The sequence below is a fragment of the Panthera onca genome, chromosome B3 (assembly GCF_046562875.1).
Source record: "Panthera onca isolate mPanOnc1 chromosome B3, mPanOnc1 haplotype 2, whole genome shotgun sequence".
Taxonomy (NCBI): Eukaryota; Metazoa; Chordata; class Mammalia; order Carnivora; family Felidae; genus Panthera; species Panthera onca.
In genome coordinates, this window is record NC_138344.1 from 53,137,903 (window position 1) to 53,158,296 (window position 20,394).

Sequence of the window (20,394 nt, forward strand, 5' to 3'; positions counted from 1 at the left end):
TTACCGAGAGATAACAACATGGCTTGTAGGAATAACAAACAGTTCCAGAACCAGAATGTCTTAACATATAAGACATTAACTCGTATTCTCATCATCAACACAACATTAACCTCTCAATCCCAATTCTGGTACTCCACTTTTAAGGAGATTTGAATACTGTTTAACTCTATTTCTGCTATTCCCACAACTACCAAATTATTTCTTTTGGATGTCATCTTCAAATGCCCTCAAAAAGACTATCTGATTGTTTTGGGCATTCACTATGCAATATTGGAGGTCTTTGTTGGGCAGAGCTTTTACAAAAGATTATATATATCATAGATATCTGACTAGAGTCCAATATTAGGTCCTGGACCAATTAGTAGTAGCAAGGATACTAAAGTTGTATGATGCATTTTTTTTCTTTAATCTTGAAGGTACATTATTTTTGTAACCTAAAAGATAAAGTAAGAAGTTTCTTCATAAACAGTACTTAGTTATACACCTAATACAAGTTGCCCTTAAATTTTCATTTTAAAATAAAAACATGGGGGCACCTGGGTGGCTCAGTCAGTTGAGCATCTGACTTTAGCTCAGGTCAGGATTTCGCAGTTCGTGAGTTTGAGCCCTGCATCAGGCTCTGTGCTGATAGCTCAGAGCCTGGAGCCTGTTTCAGATTCTGTGTCTCCCTCTCTCTGCCCCTTCCCCACTCATGCTCTGTCTCTCTCCATCTCTCATAAATGAATAAACATTAAAAATTAAAATAAAATAAATAAAATAAAATAAAAATAAAAACATGTTTCAGCATGATTCATATTTATGGAGAGACTTCTGAAATCAGGAAAGGTCATAGTCCAGCAGGGAGAGACTTCATTACATAACAACTACTGAGATTGTATAACAAGGAAATATGGTGCATTCATTTCTCATTTCATGGATCTTAATAAATCTGTTCTTGATATGAATCCTCAAACTGTAGGTATAGGAAAAGACAAACACTTGTTAGATAGAAAGGATGCCAAGGGAGATTTACCCACACTGCATCAAAGTAAAACATGTCTAGAAAAGAATTGTCCAGGTTATGGATGAACAAGATGAAAAGAAAATTTATGAAAAATATTAAGTATGAACAAGGCAAGATAAAAGAAAACACAAAGCGACTATGCACATATACTCAGCAAAGAAAACAGTAATAAGGAAAGGAACATGGCATACCATATGTGGTCTGGAAACATAAAGAACAGAAAAAATGCAAGAGTTCTCTGTGCTGGCATGTTTATGATAAGATAAGAACTTATTATAAAATGAAAACAAATGAGATCTGTAAAAGAGAATTACAAAACAAATTAAGACTGTGTTAACCAGTGTTCAATCAGGAGCCAGAAACCATTAGTTATTTTAACCAAAGGAGTTAAAGAATTGTTATCTAGTTACTGAAGAATCAAAAAAGAAAAACAGAAAGATCAGATACAAGATATATATATATATATTAGATATAAATATAGATGTAGATATAGAGATACAGATTCATTGCAAAAGGGAGTTTCCACCCCAGGGGTGGGGAACAAAGAGAAGAGGTTGGAATAATTAAAACTTAGAAGATTTGGGGGGGGGGGGGTGGAATCTGGCTGTATGCTGACAGTGTGGAGCTTTTTTGGGATTCTCTCTCTCCCTCTCTGTCTGCCCCAACCCTGCTTCCATGGCTCACTCTCTCTCTCTCTCTCTCTCTCTCAAAATAAATAAACTTGAAAAAAAAAAAAGTCCCTAACAGAGAGAAACTGGCAAAGCAGAAATGTAGTATGCATGGTCCCAGCTCTGGCATCTCAAATAAGAGGAGTGGGTGTGGAGGTAAGAGACAATATTTAATAACTGGCACAAGAACCAAACCAGTATAATTATGGAATTAATAAAATTAGAACATCAAGAAACAAATCTAAGGACAGTTTATTTTGCTCACCCTATATACCCAGTGCCTACCAAAGTGCCTGGCCCATTCCAGCACCCAATAAATATTGAAACAATGAATGAATGAATGCTCTGACACCCAGACCCAACTCACATGGTTTTTTTAAGGCACAATTCGTTCTTTGTTTGTTTGTTTGTTTCTCATCCCAACAGGTGCCCTCTTCAATGCCCATCACTCACTTTCCCCTCTCCCCCACCCCCCATCAACCTTCAGTTTGTTTTCAGTATTTAAGAGTCTCTTATAGTTAAGTCATAGTTGATTCTAACACGAAATTGCTTGAACTGCTTTTTCGCTCTTTTCTGTGAGAATGGCTTCTCCTTTTATGCTGGTGGATGTTATAGCCAGCAGAATTGCCATCAGTTACAGGCTAGAGCTGAATAACCAAAACAGACCATATCAGAAACTTGGAATCATCCTCTGTATCAAGAGAGACATGAAAACAAGTGAAATACACTCTCTAACAATAGCCTATGACATGCTCACACTCTATGCTGTCAGTCATGAATCTTACTATAGAATGTATTTCAAAATTTTTTCTGTAGTATTCTTTGCCTTCATTCTAATATCATACTACTCTTTGTTTTTCCTGAAGTATGATTTGCACTGTTTATTACTACCAATGCTATCTTCTTCTTTTTCTTCTTTCTCTTCTCCTCTTCCTCCTCCTCCTCCTCCTCCTCCTCCTCCTCCTCCTCCTCCTCCTCCTCCTGCTTCTTCTTCTTCTTCTTCTTCTTCTTCTTCTTCTTCTTCTGGTATGTAACATTAGTGTGTCTTGCAGAAGAAACAATAAGTAATCAAGGGCTTCTTTCATGGATTTTTTATGTGTACTTTTAATCCTTAGGAAGTGTTTGCGTCATTCCAGTGTATTCCCTGTGTTCAGGTTTAAAACCAAATTTCACTGGAATGTATAAACTGTCACAGTTAAAGGAGTGTTTCACTGTTTTATAATGATAACTTTCATAGCATAGAGTCCATTGAGTGTTTGGATCTGTGTCCTTACCTGTTCAGAAGAATAACAAATCAGAAGTCATAGTTTTCATATTTACTGTTTTTCACCTTCCTATAATTCATACAAATCCTGCTGACTTTGAACTTAAAAAAACCATAAGTGAATCTTGTTATTTTTTAATTTAAAGTTCTCCTGTGGCAAATCTGTTGTGAACTGGGATATGTTGACATAGGTGATTACTGGAGCATATTTGCACCAAAAAAACTCATCACACTCAAATATGCAGCTGCATATTAGCAGGTGGTAATTTTAGAGGAAAGGAAGGCTAATAAAAGAAGAATAGGCTGGGGGGGGGAGGAAATATCTAGATAATTTTAACACCTTCAACCACAATTACCAGATAAAGACCATTTATCTCAATTCTTGAGAGGACAGGGATACAGACTACTGGAACTATCTCTCAAGGTTGTCCGCCATTGCACCACTGGTGAAGGATAGACGCTGGCATAATAATGAACTGTTGGGGTGCCTCGGTGGCTCAGTCAGTTAGGCATCTGACTCTTGATTTCAGTTCAGGTCACGCTCTCAGTCATGGGATTGAGCCCCACTTTGGTCTCTGCTCTGACAGCACTAAGCCTGCTTGGAATTCTCTATCCCTTTCTCTCTGCCCCTCCCTTGCTCTCTCTCTCTTTCTCTCTCAAAATAAAAAAATAATAATAGTTATGAACTGTTGATTTTTCTGACAGACAAGAAAGCCCTCAGACCACTTGTAGATCACCATTTCAGAACTTTTATGGTAAGCTATAGCTCACCTTTGGGGGCAAGGACTCTATTATGTTCACTGCTATATCCCCAATACTTATGAGTCCAAAGAACTCATAATTCTTTACATCATATATCAAATCCATGAGCTACTCATCAAATGTTTTGTTATTGAACAAAATCCAAGAAAAATAAAAAATATTTCAATATTATTAATGATGTGTTTTAAAAGTTTTAGTGTCAACTATACTCAAATAAAAAATTTTTTAAACAAACAACAATTTGTTTTTAGCAAAAAATAGGTAGTGATAAAAAACGTTGGCCCAAGAAAACTATATGACAGTTCCTCAAAATATTAAACATATTTTGAGTTTAACATATAATCCAACAATTCCACTTCTGGATAAATATCCAAAAGAATTGGAAGCAGAGACATGAGCAGATATTTGTTTATTAATGTTCATAACAGCATTCTTCACAATAGCCCAAAGGTGGAAGCAACTCAAATATCTGTCAAAAGATAAATGGATTTTTTAAAATGGGGTATATACATAGGCAATGGAATATTATTCAGCTTTTTAAAAGAATGAAGTTGTGACACATGCTATAACATGGGTAAACCCTGAAGACACTGTGTTAAGTGAAATAAGCCAGTCACAAAAAGACAAATATTACATGATTCTACTTATAGGTATAACATACCACTTATGAGGTAGCTAGAAATACTCAAATTTATAGAAACAGAAAGTAGAATGGTGGTTGCCAGAGACTTGAGGAAAGAAGATGAAGGGCAGTTACTATTGTTTAATGAGTATGAATTTCAGTTTGGGAAGATGAGAATGTTCTAGAGATAAATGAATGGTTCATAACAATGTGAATACATTTCATATCAGTGAACTGTACACTTAAAAGTGGTTAAAATGGCCAATTTTATGTCATTTATATTTTACCATAATAAAAAAATTTTGACAAAAACTCTTAAAGAATATTGGTCATTAGAAAGTATCTTATCTGGTATCATTTTAGCTCATGTAATTGCATTATTATTTCAAATGAATTAATAAATGCTTTTTAAATTTCCCCACTTTAATTGCTAATATGGGAAATAGTCATAGATAAAACCCACATAAACAAAAGCTCCTTGGGGTCCTCAATATTTTTTAAGAGTGTAAAGGGTTCCTGAGACCCAAAAGTTTGAGAATCACTGGTCTAGTTTATAGGGTGATTGGACTAACCTCATTAAGATGCTACCAAACTGAGGCATCTGGGTGGCTCAGTCAGTTAAGCACCTGACTTTGGCTCAGGTCATGATCTCACGGTTTGTGGGTTCAAGTCCCACATTAGGCTGTGTGCCGACAACTCAAGCCTGGAAGCTGCTTTGGATTCTGTGTCTCCCTCTCATTCTCTCTCACCGCCTTACCTGCTCATGCTCTGTCTCTCTGTCTTTCAAAAATAAATAAATGTTAAAAAAAAAAAACTTTAAAAAAAAGATGCTAGCAAACTGACACTTCTGTCCCAAAATTCTATTACCTCAGGTTTATCAAGGTTTAGCTAACCTGTTCTAAATTCAGACACCCCAAATTGCCTGTGAACGTAAACAGTTGTGTCAAACGTGGGTTAAGTAATGCTTGTTGATAAATAATTCTGAATCTGCAGACTTCTGGGCCTGACCTCATTGCTACTAGATCAAAATTCATGCCTGCACACAGAGGGTGGTAATTGAGTATCCTAACACAAATTAAGGGTTTGGAAGAAATGTACTCTTTAATTGTGCACCTTATCTATTCTGTGGTCACTTAAATATAACCCACTAACTATAGAGTTCTTAGTCTACTTAGACGTGCAATTTAAAATTCATTATCCAGCAGTATAATTCGCAAAGACTGTGTAAAGACTGGTTATGCAAGAGTGACATCAGAAATATAGTCATAATTTAAGGTGGGTCACTCAGTCTTCTCTTTAGCTGGTATGACCGTTTTTGCTTTCTGAACGATCCCTAAGAACAGATGTTACTGGTAAATGCTGACTGCAATGAAATGTCTTCTTCCTTCACAGGAGATCGGGTCTTATCAAATCGCCTACTGGCATAGTGAGTAAAAACATAAACTTGGGAGGTAGACAGACCTGCATCCCAGTCTCAGCTCAGGTAGTTACCAGCTGTGTGACCTCAGGTAAATTGAATAACCTCTTTAAATCTCAGTTTACTTATCAGTAAAATGGATACACTAATACCTTTATTCAACAGATTAAGTATTAAATTAAGTAATGGGTAAAAAGCAATTAACCCAGTGCTGAATTTATACTAAGCATCTGATCAATATTAGCTACTACTTCAGATACTATTACTGGCCTCATTATACTACTGAGCTAGTTCTATTAGAGTAAGTGCTAGAAACCAAAAGCCTTGTTATCATTTTTCTTCTCCCCTTAGGAAATGCAGAGACTGACAGGACTAAGTACTATAGAAGGGGAAAAGTGGGCACTCCTCTGTCTGTCCTCTAAAAGCAAAAGACAGCCAGAGGAAAGGATTAAGCCCAATCATGTCTCTTACAGCCCCATTTCATCAGTTCTTAAATGAATGTTTATTTCACATTACAATACCTCTGCAATTGGGATTTGTGAGACATTGAAGGTATTGCATTGCCTAACTGGAAGGGTTTTTTCTTTCCTAATGCTGAATAAAACAATGGCAAATTTTACATTTCATAACATCTTAGATTCAATAAAATACAATAATTGAACTTCCTACTAAAAAGTATTAATAACACCCAAATAACTCTCCAAAGTACACATTTTATCATTGTACTTACAATACTATCTTCTGATCTGTCCTGCCAGCCCTCAGCCCTAACAAGCTTGTCATCTGGCCCACTTAGATTGGTTGAATGACTGCATGCATGGGCTTGATCTGACCTTATTCACCACTCATACTGTGAGTCTCTGAAAAAGTATAGCCAAAGGGAGTCTATTTCTCTTTTCTCGGAATCCAACAGTCTCTAATTATATAGTGTTGGTGTTGCTCATACTTGTTTCATGCGTGTGAATTTCATCTCAACAACTATAGTGTGAGCATCTTTAGATAAGGACTGAGTCAGATAAACATTTTGCCTTCTCTATAGTCCTGGTGACACAGGGCATATTTAGTGATCAATTGCCTGAAAGCTTTTTATGCTACATAAGAACATGTGACCGTAGTCCTACCAATTTGACTCCCTTAGAATCTTGGGTAGGGGGTTGTCTAAATTTCACAAGCTACTCTAACATTTCAAATCACCAAGACCCTCTTCCTCTACCACTACTGGATGCTAATTGACTTTTTGTCTATTGATCAAGAAAGTCAAACCTACAGTGAAAAAATTACAAACTATAGATTAGATGGTCTCTGGCAAAGCTGATACTGTCTGTGTACCACTTGTAGCTCTCTGATCCTTTTGATCAGTTCTGGGGGCCATCTTTCATCTTCTGTTTGCTTTGTTTCCAATGAATTGCTTTGCCAGTACTGGCAGAAATTCAGAATTGCCTGAGGGGAAACATAGTCATTGATTGGTGCCTGAATATGAAAGCTGAGCTTTTTTTACTCAAGGCTGGATAAACCCTGAGGTATAAGTTGTGCTCCAGAGCTCCCCATAGGATCAGGCAAAGGCCAGGACCTCGTGAAATTATCCTCAAGCGTGTCTCCTTTCCCCTCTTCCTGGTTATTTCCCCTACTTTCTTTTTAAGTGTGTCAGTGAGGCAACTAGGGTCTGGATTTGATGGTGTCTCAATTTTAACATAAAAATAAATGGGGGAAAAGTTTTATGTTCCATGATTTAAAAGTTTACAGTATAGTAAATCTTTGTTCTTCACCCTGGGTGATCATTCTTGAAACTCACAATGAGCAATATAAAAACATCAACAAAACCAGACCTGGAGAGTTCTTCTGCCCTGCCCTTTAGGAGAACACAGCTGCCCTAAGCAGAATGGGAATTAAGAAACAAAAAGATGGAAAACAATAAGAACTGACCAAACAACATTCCACAATAGATTCTCTTTTATCTACAAGTTATGTTTATTTAATTTTATGTTTGACAATGTCTGGCTTTTTTGCTGAGCATCTTAGTGGTCTTTTGGAACTAAAACAATGATGCAAAATGATTTGATGAATTCCCTAGTGCTGTACAACATACAGTCTATATTTTGGTAAAATGCTACAAGATTATATAATAGAAATGTGTCATCTAACAGGTTCCAATTTTTTTCTCATTGAATCTTTTGTAATGCTCTGGAATATCAAAAAACAAATCTCAAAAAACAATAGGATCTATTCTAATGGATGGAACAGGTACACAAGATTATACACTTTGGGCTGATAGTTTCATAAATTTGTTTCTGAATTCCTTAAGGCTCTTAGGTGTGGTAGATGGTAGTATGGATGAGGAGAGAGCATGGTCCTTGAATGACAGAACTCTGAAACTGTATTCTCTTCTTCTCTTTTACGACCTTCAGCAAGTTGTTTAATCTTCCTGAACTTTCGTTTCATTTTCTCAATAAGACTGTTGTAAAGAAATGAATGAGATAATATGCATAGGCATACCTTGTTTTATTGCACTTTGCCTTATTGTGCTTTGCAGATATTGTGCTTTTTGCAAATTAAAGTTTGTGGCAACCTTGTGTTAAGCAAGTCTATCAGAGTCATTTTTCCAAAAGTTGTTGAACATTTTTTATCTCTGTTTCACAGTTTGATAATTCTCACAATATTTTACGTGTTTCCATTGTTATTGTATTTGCTATGCTGATCTGTGAACAGTGAATCTTTGATGTTACTATTGGAATTATCTTCGGGCACCATGAACTGTGCCCAGATAAGACAGTAAAGTTAATCATGAAATGCTGTGTGCATTCTATTCTGACTGTTACACCGACCTGGAACAGTTTTCTCTCCTTCTCATTGGGTCTCCCTAGTCTCTGAGACAACAATATTAAAATTAGGCTAATGAATATCTCTACAATGGCCTCTAAGTGTTCAAGGGAAAGAAAGAGTCTCACATCTCTCACTTTCAATCAAAAGCTAGAAATGATTAAGCTTAATGAGGAAGGCATAAATGCCAAGATAGGCTGAAAGCTAGGCCTCTGTGTCAAACAGCCAAGTTGTGGATGCAAAGGGAGAGTTTTTGAAGGAAATTACAAGAGCTACTCTAGTAAACTCATAAATGATAAGGAATATGGAAAAAATTTTAGTGGTCTGGATAGATCAAACTGATGAGGGAGCATAAGGCAAGCTGAGGACAAAGGACAAGCTAACAACACACACACCCCAAAACAAGGTGGGATATGTGTAATATTCCTCAGACAATCCCAACTACCCAAGAGCAAAGGAAATGAAAGAAAACAAATGGTTAATTGATAGAGATCATAGTTATGCAAGACGTGAGTCTCCATCAGTTTACACATGTCTTAGCAAATAAGAAAAAGGTGATCTGATAGCCTAATCCCCAGAAACCTATAGACTCAGTTTCCTGGAGCCCTAATATCACCCTCCCCTCCATAGCGATGTGGGGAACAAAGGCAAGAAGGAAACAGCAGGCAAAATTCAATCTCCTTATAACCTGCAGCCCATTGACAAATACTTGAGGCAAATACAGAGTGAAATATTTCTCCAGGAATCCCCTATAGTCATAATGTTAAATGCCTTACTAAAGGAAAAGCAACCTTAGCTTGACAATAGCTAAGCCTCCAGTATCTTTTTTTTTTTAAATTTTTTTTAACGTTTATTTATTTTTGAGACAGAGACAGAGCATGAACAGGGGAGGGCCAGAGAGAGAGGGAGACACAGAATCCGAAACAGGCTCCAGGCTCTGAGCTGTCAGCACAGAGCCCGACGCGGGGCTCGAACTCACGGACCGCGAGATCATGACCCGAGCTGAAGTCAGACGCTTAGCTGACTGAGCCACCCAGGCGCCCCTAAGCCTCCAGTATCTTATGAGTCTTCTTTCACATACGAAAATCACTTTAGAGAATTCCTCTTGACTTTATCTCTCCCAACTCCATAATATATAAATGGTCACCCCTCATACTTAAAAAAACAGCTCTTTCTGCCCATGGGTCCTGTCCCCTTGCTTTAATAAAATCACCTTTTGCACCAAAGATGTCTTCAACAATTCTTTGTTGGCTGTCCGCTCTAATCTCCACCAATCACTCTAAAGCCCCATTAAAACCATCCATAACATTCTCTTAAGCCAAAGCCTAATCCAGAGCAAGACCCTAACTCTTCAATTCTATGAAGGATGAGAGAGGTGAGGGAAAAGTTTGAAGCTAGTAAAGGTTGGGTCACAAGATTTAAAGAAAACTTTTATGGGGGTGCCTGGGTGGCTCGGTCAGTTGAGCATCTGACTTCAGCTCAGGTCATGATCTCGCAGTACGTGAGTTTGAGCCCCGAGTGGGGCTTTGTGCTGACAGCTCAGAGCTTGGAGCCTGCTTCAGATTCTGTGTCCCCCTCTCTCTCTCCACCCCACCCCTGCTTGTGCTCTGTCTCTCTCTGTCTTTCAAAAATGAATAAACATTAAAAAATATTTAAAGAAAACTTTTATGTTATATTTTCAAAACATAAAAGTGCAAGATGAAGCAGCAAGTGCTGATGTAGAAGCTGCAGCAAGTTATCTAGATCTAGCTAAGAAGGTTAATGAAGATGGCTACACTAACCATTTTCAGTGTAGACAAAACAGTCTTCTACTGGAAGAAGATGCCATGTGTGACTTTCATAGCTGGAAGGAAGTCAATACGTGACTTCAGAGTTTCCAAGAATTGGACTGATTCTTTTGTTAGGAGTTAATGCAGCTGATGATTTAAGCTGAAGCCAATGCTCATTGGCCATTCCAAAAGTCCTAGGGCCCTTAAAAACTATGCTAAATCTACTCTGCCTGTGTTCTATCAATGGGACAATAAAGCCTGGATGACAGCACATCTGTATACAACATGGCTTACTGAATATTTTACGCCCACTGTTGAGACTATTACTCAGAAAAAAATATTCTTTTCAAAATATTACTGCTCATTGACAATGCATGTGGTCACCCAAGTTCTGACTGAGATGTACAACTAGTGTTGTTTTCATGCCTGCCAAAACAACATCCATTCTGCAGCCCATGGACCAAGGAACAATTTCAACTTTCAAATCTTATTATTTAAGAAATACATTTCATAAGTGAATAGCTGCCATAGGTAGTGATTCCTCTGATTGATCTGGGAAAAATAAATTGAAAATCTTCTGGAAAGGATTCGCCACTCTAGATGCCAATAAGAACATTTGTGATGCATGGTAAGAGGTCAAAATATTGACATTAGCAGGAGTTTGGAAGAAACTAATCAGCCTTCATGGATGACTTTGAGAAGTTCAAGACTTCAGTGAAGGCGGTAACTGCAGATGTGGTAGAAAGAGCAAGAAAACTGGAATTAGAAGTGGAGCCTGAAGATGCAATCTCATGATAAAAGAGGAATGGATGAGGAGTTGCTTCTTATGGCTGAGCAACGAAAGTGGTTTCTTGAGATGGAATCTATTCCCAGTGAGGATGCTATGAAGATTGTTAAAATGACAACAAAGGATTTAGAATATTAGATAAACTTAGTTGATAAAGCAGCAGCAGACTTTGAGAGGATTGATTCCAATTTTGAAAATGCTTCACTGTCAGTGAAATGCTATCAAACAGCATCACATGCTATAGAGAAAATGTTCACGAAAGGAAGAGTCAATAGATACAGCAACTTCACTGTTGTTATATTTTATGAAATTACCAGAATCGTCAGCAACTACCATCCTGAGCAGTCAGCAGCCATCAACATCGAAACAACACCCTCCACCAGCAAAATTTTACAACTTGCTGAAAGCTCAGATGAGGGTTAGCATTTTTTAGCAATAAAGTATTCTTTTTTAAAAATTTTTATTTATTTATTTATTTTGAGAGAGCCCTCATGAGCAGGGGGAGGGCAGACAGAGAGGGAGAGAGAGAATCCCAAGCAGGCTCAGTCAGCATGGAGCCCAACACAGGGCTTCATCCCACAAACCATGAGATCATGACTTAAGCCAAAATCAAGAGTCAGACACTTAACTGACTGAACCACCCAGGTGCCCTGCAATAAAATATTCTTTAACTAAGGATGTACATTGGGTTTTAGACATTATGCTATTGCAGACTTAAGAGACTACAGTATAGTATAAACATAACTTTATATACATTGAGAAACCAAAAAAAAAATCATTTGACTTGTTGTATTGCAGTATTTGCTTTATTGTAGTCATCTGGAAGCAAACCCACTATATCTCCATATATAGCCCGCTGGGCTGCTCCATAACTAATACCTATCATTGGTGGGGCAACTATTTGAGGTGTTAATCTATATCTTGTTCTGGTAGCAGTAGGTGTTTTTGCTTCCCCCATCCAAGGAAAGTAGCCAAGTCTGCCTCAGGGAGTGTCTAATGGCTTTAATGTTGTAAGGCCAAAATTAAAAGTTGCTTGATGCTCAGAACACAAGAGTCTTGGAGATGATATAGCTATTTTGTTCCAGATGGCAGGAGACACCAAGAGTTGGGAGAATAAGAAGAAGGCCAAAACTAGAGAGAAAGCTATTTGGGAAACATATTTCTATGTTTAGGGGGATAGGTTTATGGGTTTCAAGAGATTCAAGGACATGTGCCTTACTTCCACACAGTAGTTGGAGCCATGGCTTCTTATAATGATGGCTGACTTAGTAGTGTGCTGCATCTCAGGGAACAAGATGGGTGACCTATACTTCAAGAGTCCCAATTTTAGATCCCTGGCCCAAGCCTTGCTTAAAATTAGTGGAATCACCCAACCACATGGACAGTATCACCTGTACACCTGGGTGAGACAAGCTCCCATGCTGCCTCCAACATTTTAGAGGTCCCTGCTTTGGCCTTCCATTGGCTGCATCCCTCCTTATGGGGCAAGAGGTCTACAAAGGACATGCACACCCAGAGCCCACACCTCACTCTTTTAGGCCATGCTTTACATACATGAGACCCCAGAATTCCCAGCCCAAATTACTCTGAACTGCTTCCAAGTTCTGCACCAGTATCTTTCCAGGGTCCATCTTCCTGAAGACAGCTGTGCACCTGTGTGTACACCCTCACTTGAGGGAAAGTTAAAATGTGACCTTTTGTCAGAAGTGGGGATTGGCAAACAGAGTTTGTATGTGCAAGTTGGACAATATACACACGTGTGCAAGTTCCCTTATTGGGCAGGACAGTGCTGGGGTGTGAAAAGAAAGAGGGCAAGCCACAGGTAGGACCAGGAGCCACCTTTCCTACATTGCCACATTCAGAACTTCAAGAAGTCCCCAATTTCTTAATTCAAAGCAGGCTTTCCAGCTTGTTACGAAATTACATTTATCAAGATAGAATGATAGAATCTAGTCTATTTAGTAGTTTTTCAGCTTGATTTATAACTTTAAAATATTTAATATATGGCATACGAACCTCTATTTGTACTCTTGTTCTAGGCCATATACTTTTAGGGGTGGCCTCAGACTATAAGGATTTGGATGACAGTTACCCAGGAGTGGTAGCTAATACAGTCTGAAGACCAGAGGGCCTGTCTCATAATATTTTGGAGTGTGTAAGACCTGGAGAAGGTACAAGATACCCCTAATGAATCCCCCCCCCCAAATAAACATGACAAATTCTGGATTTCTCATCTCCTTTGACCAAAGTGGCTCAGAGCTAGATTTAACTTCATTTAGAATAAAATAGGACAGGGATGCTGTCATTCACTGCTTTATCCCTATACACATGTTGAATGAGTGGATTCTTGCTCTCTGTGCAAGGACCAAACTCATGCCTGCCATATGTATAAAGTACCTGGTTTTATGCTGTTACATATTTTTTTAATGTTTATTTATTATTGAGAGAGAGAGAGAGACAGACCGTGAGCAGAGGAGGGGCAGAGAGAGAGGGAGACACAGAATCAGAAGCAGGCTCCAGGCTCTGAACTGTCAGCATAGAGCCCGACGTGGGGCTCGAACTCATGAACCGTGAGATCATGACCTGAGCTGAAGTCGGGCGCTTAACCAACTGAGCCACCCAGGCGTCCCTGTGTTGTTACATATTAAGTGTCACTGTCAGGTGACCATTGTTGTATGTAGCACCTATTTGTATGTAATTTATCAGATAAGCCTAGAATACCCTGTTGATTTACTAAATTATTTTAGCACCGTTAGCACTGTCTGCCGGACCTAGACTACAATGTACCTCATGTGCTAAGTTTCTTCACTTCTTGATTGTCATAAGTCCTCATCCAATTTTCTGACAGAGCCCCTATCTATTAAAAATTAAGAGTTTCTTGGGCCCTGAATGTGAATCCAATTCTGCTTCATAGACCACAGCCTTAAGGTTCTAGATCCTTTTCCATCTATATGTGACTTTCCTGCCTTCAGAGTATAGTTTTGTTCATTGGCCATGCCCACATTTAACATAGTACCTGCCTTCTCTCCTATTCTAGATGCAATCCCAGAGTTAGAAATCTGACTTACCAACATCACCAGCAGCAGGCATACTCATTGCTCTCTGAGCCAGAAAATGATGCTCCTACAGTCACCCTTCAGGACACTGTATTCAAGAGTTAAAGAAAGAACAAGTTTATCTAAAGCCATCTTTCTTAGCAGACTGAGCACTGAAGGGTACTATTTTAAAGCTTTTTTTTTTTTTTAATGTTGATTAATTTTTGAGAGAGAGAGAGAGAAGCAGAGAGAGAGAGAGAGAGGAAGACACAAGAATTCGAAGCAGACTCAGGCTCTGAGTTGTCAGTGCAGAGCCCGATGTGGAGTTCAAGCTCAGGAATTGCGAGATCATAACCTGAGAAGAAGTCAGTCGCTTAAATGACTGAGCCACTCAGGTGCCCCTGAAGCCTTTTTAAAGTCTCCATGTACCTCTGTGTTTCTCAGGTCTTGCCATTTGTAGACAATTTGCCTATTCTCAGAGAACCAAACACCATATGGTTTCTACCCTGTTGTGCTATAATCATAATTGTGACTACGGTTTTTTTAGTCTGAGTTTGATCTTCCTTCGTGTATGTTCACCAGCTTAGTGATTTAGTCATGCTGAAATTCTACTAGTACCAAACTCAGTAAGGCCCCAATCTGGACATCAGAGGCTCCTTGAAGGCAATAACTGTGACTTTGGTTTGGTATCCCTAGCACTTAGTACCCCACCTGTCATGTAGTGTTGTTCAGTGAAATCCCTCCTAGAGAGAGGTTCTATCGAGAATATCAGAGGGTCTGAGTTTTACCCTACTTGCAAGTTAACAAGTTAGCCTGTCACAGTTTCATGGATGGTAGAAGGTATTAGACTCCTGGGTCAGAGACAAAAATAGTTTATTACTGAAAGCAATATTAGTAGTTACAATATCTGCATTTTTTAAAGCCAGTTCCCCCAAACTTAGTTTCTACAAGGCAATGTGAATAGGGCCAGTTAACACCTGTACATGAAGAACTCTGAGCGTCAAGAAATTGAATCTTTGTTTTCCTGTGCAGAGTTTTATGGTTTTATTTAAAACAAATAAAACTTGCACAGGAAATGTCAATTTATTTTCTGCACTGTGTAGCCTGGCATTGGGATTGGTGACTCATGGCCCGCTGGGTTGCTCTTTCCAGGATGGCTTTGTGGTTCTTAGAGGAAACTCTGTAAGCAATCTCAGCACAGTAAGATTTGTTGTATATCAGCAGCACTTCTAACTTTTGGAGATTGTAGACCAGAAACTTCCAGAAACCACTGGGCATATGCTTCATCTACTTGTTACTGCCCTAACCAATGTTGGGCATCAATATCTGGCGCTTGAATCTTTTCTGTACCCTGTTGTCGCTGCCTCTGGGATTCTGCCAGTTATGCTTAATTTTGACATATTAGTCTGATGGTGCCAGATGAACTTTTTGGTCTTCTTTTGGACAATGTTGGGTTTCTTGGGCAATCTGAAAGCAGTCATGATGCTGTGTTGCAGGTGGCTGCTATCTCCTTTGAATCTTTTATAGTGGGCAATCAACATGCCTGCCCTTTGCTCCAGAGGGACACAGTATCACTATCAGACATTTTTGACAAGGTAGTTGGGAACAAAATTCAATCAGTGCTTCACTTGCAAGATATGCAGAGATGTGCATGGCCCACAGAGAAATGTCTCAACATATGGCTTAAGGGAGACAGAGTTGACAGCAGCCTGAACACTGCCTTGCCCACATCAACCTCAGAAGCCTTCAAGGAAAAGCAATTTTCTCAGTGTTTCGCAAGCAGACTGCTCCTTCCAGCCTCTACTTGATTGATAGTCCAATACTCCCTGCCTTGAATCCCTCTCCCTATTTCTCTTACTGTGTAAATATTATTCATTCTTCCAGGTAAGTGTCAAATTCCACCTCTCCCACAAAGCATTCCATGACCAGCCCTACTCCCAGTGGTTTCATCGTCTCCAATATTATATAGTGATTATTATCTATATCAATCATATTAGCACTTAAGGAGTAATAATAATAATAATACCAACAACCTCAGACATTTTGTAAATCACTATACTTTTTATAATTGTTTTTACATAAAATATTTCCTTGACCCTCATAGGAATCTGTGAGACATGCAAAGGAAAATATTATTATTTTTCAATTTATAGATGAGGAAAAGCAGAGATTCAGAAACTTGCCCAAGGTCACCTAGTATAAGTAGGTCATCAGGTTTAGAGTTGGTTCCTAGACTCACAATGGCTGCACTATACCACTTCTTATTGTCTTTAAACTCCCAAACGGATTTATGTCATGTGGTATTAAGTATCAGACTTCATAGTTTCCCTCTGGTCAAAGATTAGGGAAGGAGAGTAGAGTTACAGCAGAGTCTAGTGGTTACAGTCCTAAGTCAGACAAATCTGCTGTGGAGAGATTTTTTGGGTTCACCAATATGCAGGCTGCCTTTTCTTCTGGAACATGGAGCTAAACCACATCTCCCAGATTCCCTTGCATCTGGGTAGAACTATGTGACAGCCTGTGGAATGTGGACAGCAGGGATGTCACTACTTCCAGGTGTAGCCATAGAACATTCTATTCAGTTTTCCATGCTCTCTTTCCATCACTCCATCAGGCTGGTTGATGATGGGAGGTCTTGAGGCTACAACATGCTCAAGCCACAAAATGGAAGGGGCATGGGTACATGAGACCCGGCTTACAGGTGAGTTGCCTAAGAGAGCCACCTGATGAGGACCATCAATCCTGCACTTTGCCCCAGAAAGGAACAAATTTTATTTTGTTACTTCACTATGAATTGGGGGATTATTAAGCCAGTTACCCTACTCTAATACACTTGAAATTAAATCTCAGTCCTGCAATTTAGCAGTGTGATATGCCCTTCTGCATGGTACTTAGCCTCTACCCATTTGTAAAATGGGAATAATAATAATACCTATCTCATAGGATGCTTATGAGTGTTAAATGAAACAACGTATACAAAGGGCTTAGCATAGTGTCTAGCACATAGTAGAAATTCTATTTAATCAATAAATATTAACTATTCATGTTATTGTTGCTAACACATTTTCCGCTGGTTCCAAAATGGATTTCAAAATTCTTCTTTTCCAACTTGTTTTAGAGGAGAAAGGAGAGTGCTTTCTCCCACTCTGATTACTTTATGACAATGAGAATGGCTTAGGGCTAGTCAGGGCTAGAGTCAGTCTGCGCATAGACCTTATTTTTTGTGCAAACTGCCAAACTATCCTTTCCTGCCCCTTTGGATTATTAAGCTTCCGATGAGAAATAGCCAGGGATGGGGTGAGGGAAACCCACAAAAACATAAAGCTATTCCCATTGAGAGAAAAACCTTATTAAAATCTTCAGAAACTCTCTGAATATCATTCTAGAAATATGTACTTCTAACAAAGGCTACTTTTGATAATACTTAATCTGAATGTTCACAATGAATATATCAGTTGTCTGGCTGGGTCATTTGGAATTAGACAACTAGTCTTTCAAGTTAAAAAAGTCTATTCTTTGAGTGATAATGATTTATCAATGTAGGTTCACCAATCGTAACAAATGTACCACCATAGTGGGGAATGTTGTTAATGGGGGAGGGTATGCATGCATTAGGGCGGGGGGTATATGGAAACTCTCTGTACTTTCCACTCAATTTTGCTGTGAACCTAACACTATTCTAAAAAATAAAGTCTTTAAAAAAAAATTTGTTCACCACTACTGAGTGAACTTCCCGTTATAAACATTTAGTCTAATTGGGATAATGATATTATTAAAAAGAAATTAAGATCATTTTGTCTTGAAATGGTTGGCACAGTGTATTCCCAGTACACTATTTTTTCTCTGGTTGGTGGCAACACAAACTTGCAGTACAGATTGAGCCACCTCTCTGACACTTGGGAAGCTGATGACAGGACACAGAAAGGCCTGTCACAGCTGATTTCATGTTATGACTTGTTAATGTGTCCAGCCCACCCACTCTTGCAGTGGTTCAGGGAATTTAAAAAAAAAAAAAAAAAAGAATTCCCCAGGGGTGTGTAGCAAGAACATTTCTTGCATGAGCAGATCAAGAAAATAAAGACTGTTTCCTTGAAAATTTTGCTTGATGGCCCAGATTTAAATATTAGGTAAAGAATAATTTTCATTCACCCTCTTGTCAATTATCCTGCTGCTTGCTCTCACCTTGTCTACTGAATAAGCAAACCTGAAAAAAGCTATGAACTCTGATCAGTCATCCTGGGTTTGAACTCCAGCCTGATGCTTTGGCTAGGTTATTTAACTTTTCAGAGATCTGCTTACTTGTCTATAAAACAAGAGTATATGGGGCGCCTGGGTGGCGCAGTCGGTTAAGCGTCCGACTTCAGCCAGGTCACGATCTCGCGGTCCGTGAGTTCGAGCCCCGCGTCAGGCTCTGGGCTGATGGCTCGGAGCCTGGAGCCTGTTTCCGATTCTGTGTCTCCCTCTCTCTCTGCCCCTCCCCCGTTCATGCTCTGTCTCTCTCTGTCCCAAAAATAAATAAAAAACGTTGGGAAAAAAAATTAAAAAAAAATAAAATAAAACAAGAGTATATGGCACAAAAACAGACACATAGACCAATGGAATAGAATAGAAACCCCAGAACTAGACCCACAAAAGGATGGCCAACTAATCTTTGACAAAGCAGGAAAGAACATCCAATGGAAAAAAGACAGTCTCTTTAACAAATGGTGCTGGGAGAACTGGACAGCAACATGCAGAAGGTTGAAACTAGACCACTTTCTCACACCATTCACAAAAATAAACTCAAAATGGATAAAGGACCTGAATGTGAGACAGGAAACCATCAAAACCCTAGAGGAGAAAGCAGGAAAAGACCTCTCTGACCTCAGCCGTAGCAGTCTCTTACTCGACACATCCCCAAAGGCAAGGGAATTAAAAGCAAAAATGAATTACTGGGACCTTATGAAGATAAAAAGCTTCTGCAGAGCAAAGGAAACAACCAACAAAACTAAAAGGCAACCAACGGAATGGGAAAAGATATTTGCAAATGACATATCGGACAAAGGGCTAGTATCCAAAATCTGTAAAGAGCTCACCAAACTCCACACCCGAAAAACAAATAACCCAGTGAAGAAATGGGCAGAAAACATGAATAGACACTTCTCTAAAGAAGACATCCGGATGGCCAACAGGCCCATGAAAAGATGCTCAACATCACTCCTCATCAGGGAAATACAAATCAAAACCACACTCAGATATCACCTCACGCCAGTCAGAGGGGCCAAAATGAACAAATCAGGAGACTATAGATGCTGGCGAGGATGTGGAGAAATGGGAACCCTCTTGCACTGTTGGTGGGAATGCAAACTGGTGCAGCCACTCTGGAAAACAGTATGGAGGTTCCTCAGAAAATTAAAAATAGACCTACCCTATGACCCAGCAGTAGCACTGCTAGGAATTTACCCAAGGGATACAGGAGTACTGATGCATGGGGGCACTTGTGCCCCAATGTTTATAGCAGCACTCTCAACAATAGCCAAATTATGGAAAGAGCCTAAATGTCCATCACCTGATGAATTATAAAGAAATTGTGGTTTATATACACAATGGAGTACTACAGGGCAATGAGAAAGAACGAAATATGGCCCTTTGTAGCAACGTGGATGGAACTGGAGAGTGTGATGCTAAGTGAAATAAGCCATACAGAGAAAGACAGATACCATATGTTTTCACTCTTATGTGGATCCTGAGAAACTTAACAGAAACCCATGGGGGAGGGGAAGGAAAAAAAAAAAAAAGAGGTTAGAGTGGGAGAGAGCCAAAGCATAAGAGACTCTTAAAAACTGAGAACAAACTGAGGGTTGATATGGGGTGGGAGGGAGGGGAGGGTGGGTGTTGGGTATTGAGGAGGGCACCTTTTGGGATGAGCACTGGGTTTTGCATGGAAACCAATTTGAGAATAAATTTCATATATTGAAAAATAAATAAATAAATAAATAATAAAAAATTAAAAAAAAAAGAAAATACATCAAAATAGAGCATCACTAAGATGGAAAAAAAATAGGAGTATAATAGTACTAATCATGGGACGCCTAGGTAGGTGGCTCAGTTGATTAAGTGTCTGACTTCAGCTTTGGTCATGATCTTGCAGTTTGTGAGTCTGAGCCTTGCATTGGGCTCTGTGCTGGTAGCCCCTGCTTCAGATTCTGTGTGTGTCTCTCTCTCTGTGCCCCTCCCCTGATCATGCTCTGTCTGTTTCTCAAGAATAAAT

The 20,394-nt window shown here is 39.1% G+C and overlaps 1 long non-coding RNA gene across 4 annotated transcripts in view; it reads left to right on the top strand.

Annotated features, from left to right (window-relative positions):
* The window catches only part of LOC132669119 (uncharacterized), a 91,886-nt gene that overhangs the window by 63,854 nt on the left and 7,638 nt on the right, over positions 1-20,394 (top strand). Inside the window, exons 4-5 of one of the 4 annotated variants that reach the window (XR_013556279.1) lie at positions 3,641-3,690; positions 5,712-5,827. The exons of 2 other annotated variants lie outside the window; for them this stretch is intronic. This is a non-coding gene — a long non-coding RNA (uncharacterized LOC132669119). The remainder of the gene's footprint in view (positions 1-3,640; positions 3,691-5,711; positions 5,828-20,394) is intronic. One more of the 4 variants, XR_013556280.1, reaches the window with a different exon arrangement.